This window comes from Nuphar pumila, chromosome 16 (assembly GCF_984573655.1).
Source record: "Nuphar pumila chromosome 16, dmNupPumi1.hap1.1, whole genome shotgun sequence".
Lineage (NCBI taxonomy): Eukaryota > Viridiplantae > Streptophyta > Magnoliopsida > Nymphaeales > Nymphaeaceae > Nuphar > Nuphar pumila.
In genome coordinates this window covers 16,875,289-16,886,200 of record NC_143264.1, presented here as the reverse complement: position 1 = coordinate 16,886,200, position 10,912 = coordinate 16,875,289, and positions in this window count along the sequence as shown.

Below are 10,912 nucleotides of genomic sequence, written 5' to 3'. Positions count from 1 at the left end.
TAAATAAAAAAAAACAATTGATCATGAAAAATTCTGAAAATTTACAGAGATGAACTAGACACATAAAAAAAGAGAATCTGTTTTACGAAATTGAAAAATAATCTCTCATTAGGGAAATAAAATTCTGACAAAATGGATCAAAATCTGAGCCGTTAAAATGACACAGGGTGACAGGGTTGTGGTTTTTTACCCAAAACTGATATAAAAACACCATATAAATCGCTGAAATTTAGTATGAACAAACTAGATTCAATTTAGAAAACAACCCTTTTTACGGATCGGAAAGATCATCTCTGGTTAGGGAGAAATCACTCCCGCAAGTTGGTCCTGGTTCTGCTAAAATCCTGACGGTGCAAAATAACAGGTTCTGAACCTCGATTTTTAAAGTGGGTCAAACAAACTCAGAATAATCTGATTTTTGGTGGAGAGCATGTAAACATATGCATAAAGTTGCAGTAAAAAATTCAAATCGAAATGAGCTTCGATTACATACAATTCGATGGATTTAAAATACACCAGAATTGAAAGTACAATCTAAAAAGCAACTGAAAATGATAAGAGCCAACTGCACATTGAAAAAGAAATAACAGGTTTCAATGAATCCAAGAAACATCTTTGTATTCTCCTATACATATCAACTCTTCAAGTTGAACGATGCTACAATCAGTGTGCAGGTCAGTCGATGTTTTATGGAGCAATGTAGGATCGTCTGTTGGATGTGCACAGAAGTAGAGAAAGAAGAGAGAGAGAGTGAGAGGGTTGATGTTCATGGCCTTCTCCAGGGAGAACTCTTTGTCTCCCTTGATTTCTTCTCTAGAAAGAGAGAGAGGGTTTTACAGTGTTTTACGGAGAAAGAAGAAGAAGACTTTGAAGAGTCAACATCATCCTCGACTTTCTGGATGGAGGACATGTTTGTCCTTTTTTTGAACTGTTTGTTTTTTCTTTTTTGAATGAAGGGCATTTTTATCATTTTCTCAAACCATCACTTTATGAGAAGAATAGCAAGAAAGGGTACTTAAGTCTTTGCAACAACACCGGAGTTCGATGCAAAGTTATGTCAACATACACGGGAATACGAGCCCCATGTGCTTGTATACGTGGTGCTCATTCAAAGCCCCGAACACAGACGTGGGATTCAGTGAATCATCGGGGGGGAACATACACCACCCTCTCACCTCTGCTTGTTAAGGTAGTGACAAAGGTCTCAGGGCCTATCAGTTGTGGGGCCCAAGGCCTGATAGAGGGAAATCAGGTGCTTAATGCACACATATCCGAACTCTCCTGCTAGACAGTCCCCTTCCATATATGTATATAGAATAATACTACGGTGCTCGGAGAGCACCTACTCCCACTTACTAGAAATCATAGTTGTAGGTTGTATCTTCTTAATCAGTACTCAACATAGTTTATTTGATAGGAATCATTGGATCATGTTTTTTGGACATAAAAATAGGATTTTTTAAGTCATAAAATTTTGATACATTGTGAGCCATTGATTTTTTAAAGGTCTTAAAAAACCTACATGTATGATATAATCACATGATCCAAAACTTTTTTTCTACTAATTAATGCTTATAGATCATATTTATAGGGTCTGATCAACAAAAAATTGGAAAATCTAAAGCTTCTATTAGGTGGGAGCATAGCACTATATCATTACTACATGCATAGCGTGATTGGTAGCTGCTCACACTTTAGGTGCTAAATGGGTTTTTCAGTCATTTTTTATTTTATTTATAAGTTATAACCGTACAGATGTGATCTATGTACTTGATTTTATAGGGATCAGCTCTTGAAGCATTCGATTCTGACACAGGTGAGTTTTTATAAGGTTCAAAAAATCAATGGTCCAAAATCATTGTAAAATTTTTAGGCTCCAAATATCAATTCTTTTATCGAAAACACATGATCCATGTGTGGATTCCTTGTAAATTGACCATGCCCAACACATTTATAGGGTCAGAACTGCAAAAAAAACACAGGAAGGGCAGAAAAACCTATTTAGCACCTAAATTGTGAGCAACTGCCAATCTCTCTCTCTCTAATATATATATATATGTGTGTGTGTGTGTGTGTGTGAATGGAAGATAATAGGCCCCATTTCTCATTCCGCCCTATAGTTTTGGAGTGTTTTATGATAGATCGTTGAATACTTTTTTCGTCCAGCATAATCAGACAATTTTACTCCACTAATCGCACCCGTGATTAGCTGCATATTTTTTTTGCACTGAATAGGGTTTTTAGCAGCGGTCATGACCGCTAAAAATGCATTTTTTTGACGTGCGGCGAACAACCGAATATTATTCAACGCTTAACCCGTCCGACATTACGGGTTTTCTTATATATATGTGTGTGTGTGTGTGTGTGTGTGTGTGTGTGTGTGTGTGTGTGTGTGTGTGTGCTGCCCTCGTGGGTAAGGAACTCACGGGCGGAGTTTGTTTTGACCAAATCTAACCACATAGATGTCTTGAACCCGGACCAAATCCTATAGGGTGCGGGTATAGTGATAAATAAGAGGACCCAATTAAGACCCGGGTTTGGACCCGAAGGTCTGATTAATACATGGATCCGAGTATAGTTTGCAAAATTTTATACTAGACCCAAGCCCGACCCGAGTTTCGATTAAGACCCACAATTTTTTAATATAAAAATGATAACAAATATTATTTTATCGGGTATGGTCGGTTTCTAGTTCATGTAGTTCTTATCGTGTAAGAGTATGGTTTCTCTTATAGTGGACCTGATTAAACCTGAGTCTAGACCCGATACCATACCCGAAAATCGGGTCCAAGTCTGGTTTCACCTGGGTTAGAACCAAACCTAACTCATTGACACCCCTAGTTGAACATGGCCAAAATAGTATGAATCAACACTTATAATTTTTCAATGTAAATATTTATTCTTTTGAGCTTTAAAAATTTGGTACATTGTGAGCTGTTGATTTTTCAATCTTGGATTGATTTTTCAATCTTGGACAAATCTAATATATACTGAAAGTCACCACCCTGACCCAAACCTCTTTAATTATTGGGGATTTACAGGTCCAGTTGGAATCAAGTGATATTGAAAATCACCACCAATGGTAAATTTTTCAATATCCACTCTCATTATAGTGGCACGGAGCACTACATGGGGAGTCCTTTTAGGCTTCTCGAGGGCATTTTTGTATCACCAGAGCTCTTTGGTGGAATGGACATGCCTTGTGAGGTAGATTTTAAGTATCACCTGATCCCAACCCCTCCAGGTCAGGGTGAGCACTTATATGAGAATGAGTAGTGCATTTTGCTTTTCTAGTTTCTCATGTTTGATGAGTTTTGTTTAAAAATGAGCAGGAACGTTGAAATGTTCGTGGAACCTCTTTTCAGTTTTGGACTTACCCGATTGGTACTCTCTCTCTCTCTTTTGTGTGTTTTGTTTGCCTGTTTCAACGTCTGTTAATGTTGATGTTCTTAGTTCCTCTCTCTCTCTCTTTCTCTCTCTCCTATCTGTTTTGTTTGCCAGTTTCAACGTCTGTTGAACCTGTCGTAATGTTGATATTCTTAGTTTCTCTCTCTCTCTCGTGTGTTTTGTTTGCCGGTTTCAACGTCTGTTAATGTTGATGTTCTTAGTTCCTCTCTCTCTCTTTCTCTCTCTCTCCTATCTGTTTTGTTTGCCGGTTTCAACGTTTGTTGAACCTGTCGTAATGTTGATATTCTTAGTTCGTCTCTCTCTCTCTTGTGTTTTGTTTGCCGGTTTCAACATCGTAATGTTGATATTCTTAGTTTGTCTCTCTCTCTCTCTCATAATTGCTTTGTTTTTGGACCTGTGTTGAAGGTACTGGGGATCCTTTTGCCCATCTTTGAGAGAATTTCCTACAAGGGATGGAAGACGAAGGGATGGGTGGTATTGCTGATTTGCCTGATAGTTCTATTTTCTAAGATACTTTTATTGTAACATTTGACCATCTGTTGTGCTCAGCGTAGTTGGTAGGAGCTGTCAGTGCACCAAGTAGTGGAACGTTGCATGTTCAAAACTCCAGTGGTACGAATGAATAATAACTGGTGGGGTCAGACCAACCCCGGCTTGCCTTTAAAAAAATAAAAAGTGAGTGGAGTCCGGTTTCACTCATCCCTATCTTACTACTACTCTTTGGGATATCAATGATGCAGGTTATTTTTTATCAAATTGGACTTCATAGATGCGGATCTGATTTGTGCTTAAGATTTTTTTGGTAATTCTAAAATCAACTGTTGACAAAATACAAAATTTTGTGATTCAAAAAAGTATTATTCAAGAATCGATTTTTATTAAAACAACCATGTTGAATCCATCTATAGGGTTCTGGTGTACTTTGCGCAGGCCAAAGAGTAAAAAAAAGACCAACTTCTCCATTGATATGTCGACTATTATTGTTCATCTCTCTCTCTCTCTCTCTCTCTCTAGAAGGTTTTGGTGTACTGGCTGGGGATCCCTAGATTCATCCTCAAGAAAGCGGAAAAAAAAGAATAAGAATTCAGCAATTATTAACACTGATCTTTACTTGTATAAGGAAAAGTATAAGAAGATGAACAAGTGTTTCTGATGGAGGTTTAGGAAACTTAGCATCAAATTAGAAGAAAAATCTAAAAAAAAGAGTCGGACATTTCGCCACGAAGATATGTTGGTGCTTGCTTGTAAATGACCTAAAAATGTGTACTTTTCAAACGGACAAACATGTATTTTGTAGTAAAGTACCAGTGTTGTGAGAGGTGTACGCCTCATTACCTGAAGCGTACGCCTCAGAGGCGAGGCGCACGCTCAAGGTATTGAGGCGTTGCTGTGATGCACAAATTGCCCCTCATCACAGTTCCCTGGTGGCGAACTTTGCCATTGACTGCTCAGTCTTTTCGTCCACCGGACGCGCCCCCCTCGCTTCCGTACCAGCTGGGTGTGTGGTCCTTCTCCTACTGCCTCCCCTCCCACCGCTTCACTTCCAGTCCAGTTGTGAGAGGCGTACGCCTCAGAGGCGAAGCGCAGGCTCAACGCCTCGCTTCGCCTCATCGCATTTAACAACCTTGTAAAGTACAACATAGTTACAAGGTAATTCTTCTCTGATTTAAGAGGGTATTTGACTCACTGGACACACCAGGTGAAGTTTGTCCAGGACCTGTGAGTTGCACCCCTGGGGTTGCGACTAATTGGTTCTCTCCCGCCCACCTTAAATACAAAGGGGCGGGGAACCAAGTGGCCGCCGCCGAACAGGTTGGTTCCTACATATCAAACATGGGATGGGACCAGTGCAGGGACTGGTCAGTCCCTGCTCAGGTGTGTCCCCTGATTCAAACACACCCTAAATGTCACCAACATAAAGCAAGAGCATCAGGGAAACTGGAATGTAAATTTCCACTGCATCCGCACTATGAATAGCATGAAGATGCCTTCTGATAACATGTAAAAAGGAAAAAGAAGAAATCTGGCTATCCTTACCGACAGAGAAGACCAAATCTTTATGTAAAAAACACTCTCTAATGCCACAAAAGACAGACAACAGAACCGGAAGGCCTTTCTTTGTTGTCCTTCAAATCTTGACCGAGAAGGCACACAACCGACTGTGGAGTGGGACTGCCTATCTTTTTGGCCTTTTTCCTTTTTTGTGAGAACCCTTCCTGGGTCACGGGTGGGGCTGGTAAAAGAGCCGAGCTTGGTTGTTTGGAATCGGCTCGTTAAGGGCACACCCCGGCTCGAGCTCGGCTCATGAGCTCGTCACAAACCAAACAGAGCCCGAGCTTGATGAGCCGATCATGAGCTCTCTTGTTTTCTTTAAAAATTTATTTTAAGTGATTTTAAGCTTCATAATATATATATTGGCAGTTGCTCAATCGTGCACATGTAGCACTTGTATGATGGATGATCAGCACAAAAAAAAACAAGCAAAAAGAGTTGTAGATACTCAATTTTGGACCAAGATATTTGTTGTACCAAAAATCTCCATTCTCACTATTAGAGTTTGTTTCAATCTAATTTTTGACCTTTAAAACTACCTCTTCAATGTTTTTTTACTAAAAGAAAAGTTAAAGAGGATGTTTTTAGCTTTTGAACGAGCCAAAAATCATGTAAAACCGACTTTGAGATCAAAAGTTATGGCCAAAACTAGTTTCAAAGTTATAACGATAAATTCATTTGTCGTTATTACTTTTTGAATTGTCGTTACACGTGTTGTTATATCTCTTTTCAAAATGTCCCCTTTTGGTCATGATGTCATTTGTCGTTAGTGAAGATATAACGACAAATTCATTTGTCGTTATATCTTGACCCATTTGTCATTTTAACTTTTTGAAACATCTCATGTTATTTCATGTCAGCAGCCTCAAAAAGTTGCACCCTACACATTTCTATGTGTTTTTGCCAGCCAAGGTTGTCTCCCTCACTTAATGACACTCATAAAACCAAGATCCTACCCCTAAATCACCTCCCTAAGATCCAATCTAAGCTCTTGGTTTGAATCCTCTTGATTTTAGCCATAGATCTCTCTTTGGATCTTGGATATGAATGAAACACATTCATATTTGCTTTAAACCTATAAATAGGGGTAGCCTTCTCAACCTATTTTATATCTAGACTTTAAATTCCTAGCATTGTTACTATGTCAAAAAATTTAGATTAAACCTAGCATATCTGACCCACCTAGCCTACTTGGTCTAGCCAACCAGCCTAGTGTGGACCAAGGAAGAAGGTCGGGTGCGCCTTGACATGTACTTTAGTCATTTAAATGTTTCTAAGATATTTGCAATCATTTTTTATTATATATTCAAATATTTATTAAATTATTATATATATATATATATATATTGTAAGAACCACAAGGTGAGGAGAGTGATCGTACATGCCATATGCATTGATTCTACTAGTCCCAAGCACAACAATGGTTTCTATCTTTATCAGAAGATGCGAAGGACATGCTTGATTGTATGCATTTTCAAAAGTTCTTGGAATTCACACCATGAAACATCAGTCACCCTCATAAAGGCATTATGCAATTCTTGAATATAGCAACCAATAGATTCTAGTTCAGAGATATTGAGATGACTATCATGTTGAAGAAAATAGCACAAATCACCAGATTTAAGTGTCATGGGGAGCCAGTGAATGGACATCAGTGGAGAAATTTGAGAAACATGTGATATATATTTGGGAGAGAAAGATGATGTGTTCTTAGGAGAAAAACTTAAGTTATCATGGTTGAGGAATCACTTTGACCCCAACGGGGCGAGAACAATAAAGGAGAAACTACTGTGTATTGAAAAAAAGTTTAGTACCAGTGATATCTTCGATAAGAAATTTAGAGCATTCTTTCTCTATTTCTTTGGCATATGATATTGGTGAGAAGTTGATCCATAGTATGTATATTAAATTAGTGAAAGACTTGAATTGCGTTGAGCAATTTGCATGGGGAGCTACCGCACTTGCACACCTCTTTGCAAGTTCGAGTAACATAATGATTGGAATAATGAACATCACCAATATGTTGGTGTTATTGAAGGTAGTTATTCCTTCATTTGTGCCTAAATTATTGATTTAAACTAAAATATTATTTAATATTTTTTATGCAATATTCTATATATTAATATTTATTAGCCCTTGTATGAATCCCTACAGGTTTGGATATTTGAGCACATATCTATTGGAAGACCTCTAAAATATCACTCTCCCTGAATTTTCACGTATTGCAATATGGAGTCGGTCAAACAACGAAAAGGAGACTAATCGAAGAGCATTTGACATAGACAAAGGTTGTTATTTAAACTTATTGTGATCAATGACCACAACAAATATAGGTATTTTTTATAATATTTCATATTTTTTTATAAGTAATGCAATATAAGATTAACCATGAATGAATATTCGTTACCTAGGTAAAGTTGTACCCCTACTAATATGTGGAGCAGGAGAAAGAAAATCAGGATATAGTTGTGTAAGCAAACTCCATCGCGAGGGCGGACATTGTTTGCACAACATGAATGAAGTTGAACGCCAAATGACCAGTTGAGTGCCAAATGGCCAGTTGAGTGGTCCGGCAATTTGGCTATGTTCAACAATCAATCACTCTAGCGTAATTAGCAAAATTGTCCCATTGACAATAAACGATAGGACAAAAGATTATCTCATCTTACTCTTCTCTAAACTTGAAGACTGCAACCATGGCGACAAAGACATCGGCTTGTCCTCCATGGTACTTATCGACGATGATGAGGATATAGCTACTCAATCCAAAAAATTTGCAGGATGTCCTTTAAAAAAGAGGGCCATTGATGAGGAGGAAGAACGTGTGACGATGAATCAAAAGCACAGAATGACTGCAAGTGAAACAACTATAGAGTTGACTCTTGAGCAAGATGAAAAGCACACGTTGAAGGCTATGTTTGTTGCAAAGAATTTCATTATGCGGAATCAAGTTGAGCTTATCAATAACTATGCTAAGGTCATCGAGGAATAACGAGTGTGCCTGAGGAGCTATGAGTGAGTATATTTATTTTTTAATAAACAAATGAATCTATGTATGTGCATGTTTATTTTTAAATAAATAAATGAATATATGTAAGAGTTGGTTCATTTTAGAATAAATGAATGATTGTATGTAATAAGATCATTTTTGAATAAATGAATTAATCTATTTTTTTGCAGTTAGACATAATACCCTTCTCTCTCTCTCTCTCTCTCTCTATATATATATATATATATATATATATATATATATATATATATATATACTCAGACTCACGTCCATTTTCGTTACCCACACCTGAGGGGCAGGTTAGGTAGCTACCCCTAAGAATATCATTGGCACACAAAGGTTGTCTAGTTAAAAATGAAAATGAAACATTCAACTAGATGGAGCAGGTATTGACAAACTTGGGGATTGACGTTTTGACATCCCTGTACCACTACACATGCAGCCAAAGCCAAGGGAACATCTATCATTGCTCTTACCAATGAGATGAACTAATGAGAACATATACATGCCACCAAAACTAAAGGATACAAAAGACAAGGAATGCATGATGACCAATAGTCCATACTCTAAGGCAGATATTTCAAAGAAAACACATCAGGATACAGCAAAAAACATGCACGAATTAGATGAAAACACATCAGGATACGGCAAAATAGCCGATTGGGTATATATTTTACATATAATGAGTTGGATACCTTTGAATTTGGATTTGGTTTTAATGAAAAACTCTAAACTTAATCCAAATATCATTAGTAATCAGATGTTCTTTACTCTAACGAATGTCAGATTCGAATTTGCTTGGATACATGATCCGAACTCTGACGATTAGCATCATTTTCCATCTGTTTCAATATTAAACAAGATACTCGATGGCATGTAAAACAAACAACGCATAAAAAGCTTAACTGTAGAAGATTAGGAAGCAAGAAAATTTGTGAAAATTGTGTAAGAAATGAGAAAAAGTCGGAATTTTTCAATGTACTCTCAAAACCAAAGGAAGAAACATATTTTTGTATGATTTTGCCAGATGAACATAAGAAAAATGTTACACCAACCTTGTGAAAAATGGATTTCAAGCCTAGAGACACGTTCTTAAGATCGATATCTTTAGAACTTCAATCGCCCCACTCCGAAAATTCCGAAGATGCGAAAAAGGGTTTTGTTACAACTGAGTTCCCAGGATACAACTAGGCTTGAACCTCAAGAGAATCATTGCTTTGCAAGAACAGATGACATATTCCACACATGAACTTTGCAAGCCAAACTGAGAAGAAAGAAAGGAGAAAACTGGAAAGTCATAATTTTTTTTCTTCAAAAGACGGAAAAGGAAGAGATTTATAGACTTGTGAGAAAGGCCAAAACGTTTTGAGATAAATGAGATTAATGGCCATAATCCAGACGGTTTGAAAATAGGACAAAAAGGTCCTTGAACGGTCACCCACCTTTGACTGTCAATCAAAGGCCTTCAAAACCGTTCAACAGTCACCATGCAATATAAATGCTATTAAAACCTTTCAAACGACCAAATATCTCAAAACCGAAAATCCAAAACGGACATTTGCACCTCGCACCGCTGCGAGCGTGCGAAGTGCGCCATCAAAACGCCACATTGCGTCTCAAGCGCCCTTGCGCGCACACGCGCACGCGCATGTGCGCGAACGACGTGAACGGCGCGTCCGTTGCTGCACGATGCACAATAACGTCTGCAATCCACCTAAAGACTCATGGCTTACCAAAGTAAAGAATAGATAACAAACTCTTTATTTAAACCTCTTGAAAAACTTTTCTCTCTTAGATATGAGACTAAACATTTTTCAAAACACTTTTGGTAGTAAACAAAATCATCAAGATTTAATATTTTAAAACTTTCCTAACAAAAAATTTGTGCTAACAAATAATGGTAAAAATTTTCATGTTCGTAAAATCCCCTGCTTTCCATATTAACGTGCATATAAAAAAAATTAAGGCTTTGTTTGCTTCACCCATTTTACATATGAAAATGGGGGTTTATATTTGAAACCCCAATTTTTATGTGCAAGTAAAACAAACATGCCAACCTTATTTTCCTGCAGAGCCCACAGTCAACAAGGGCTTCTTTCGAGGTTGACCATGCATTTTACACAAAGAATCCATTTACATCACTCTCCTGTGAAAGGATTCCACACATGAATATATTTTCTTATTGGTGGGAGCGACATAAAACATATTTTCACTATTGTGAAGACAAACATTGGAAGCAAGAGATTTTAAGTTGAGTAAGAGTAAGATAGAATATATGGAATGTCAATTTAGTAAGTAACGAAGCAGTGATGGGAGTGTAGTGAAGCTTGATGAACAAGAAATACCGGTGGATGACTGTTTCAAATATTTGAGATCTATCATTCAAAAGTATGGAGAAATTAATTGAGATGTAAATCATAGGATAAATGTTGGGTGGATGAA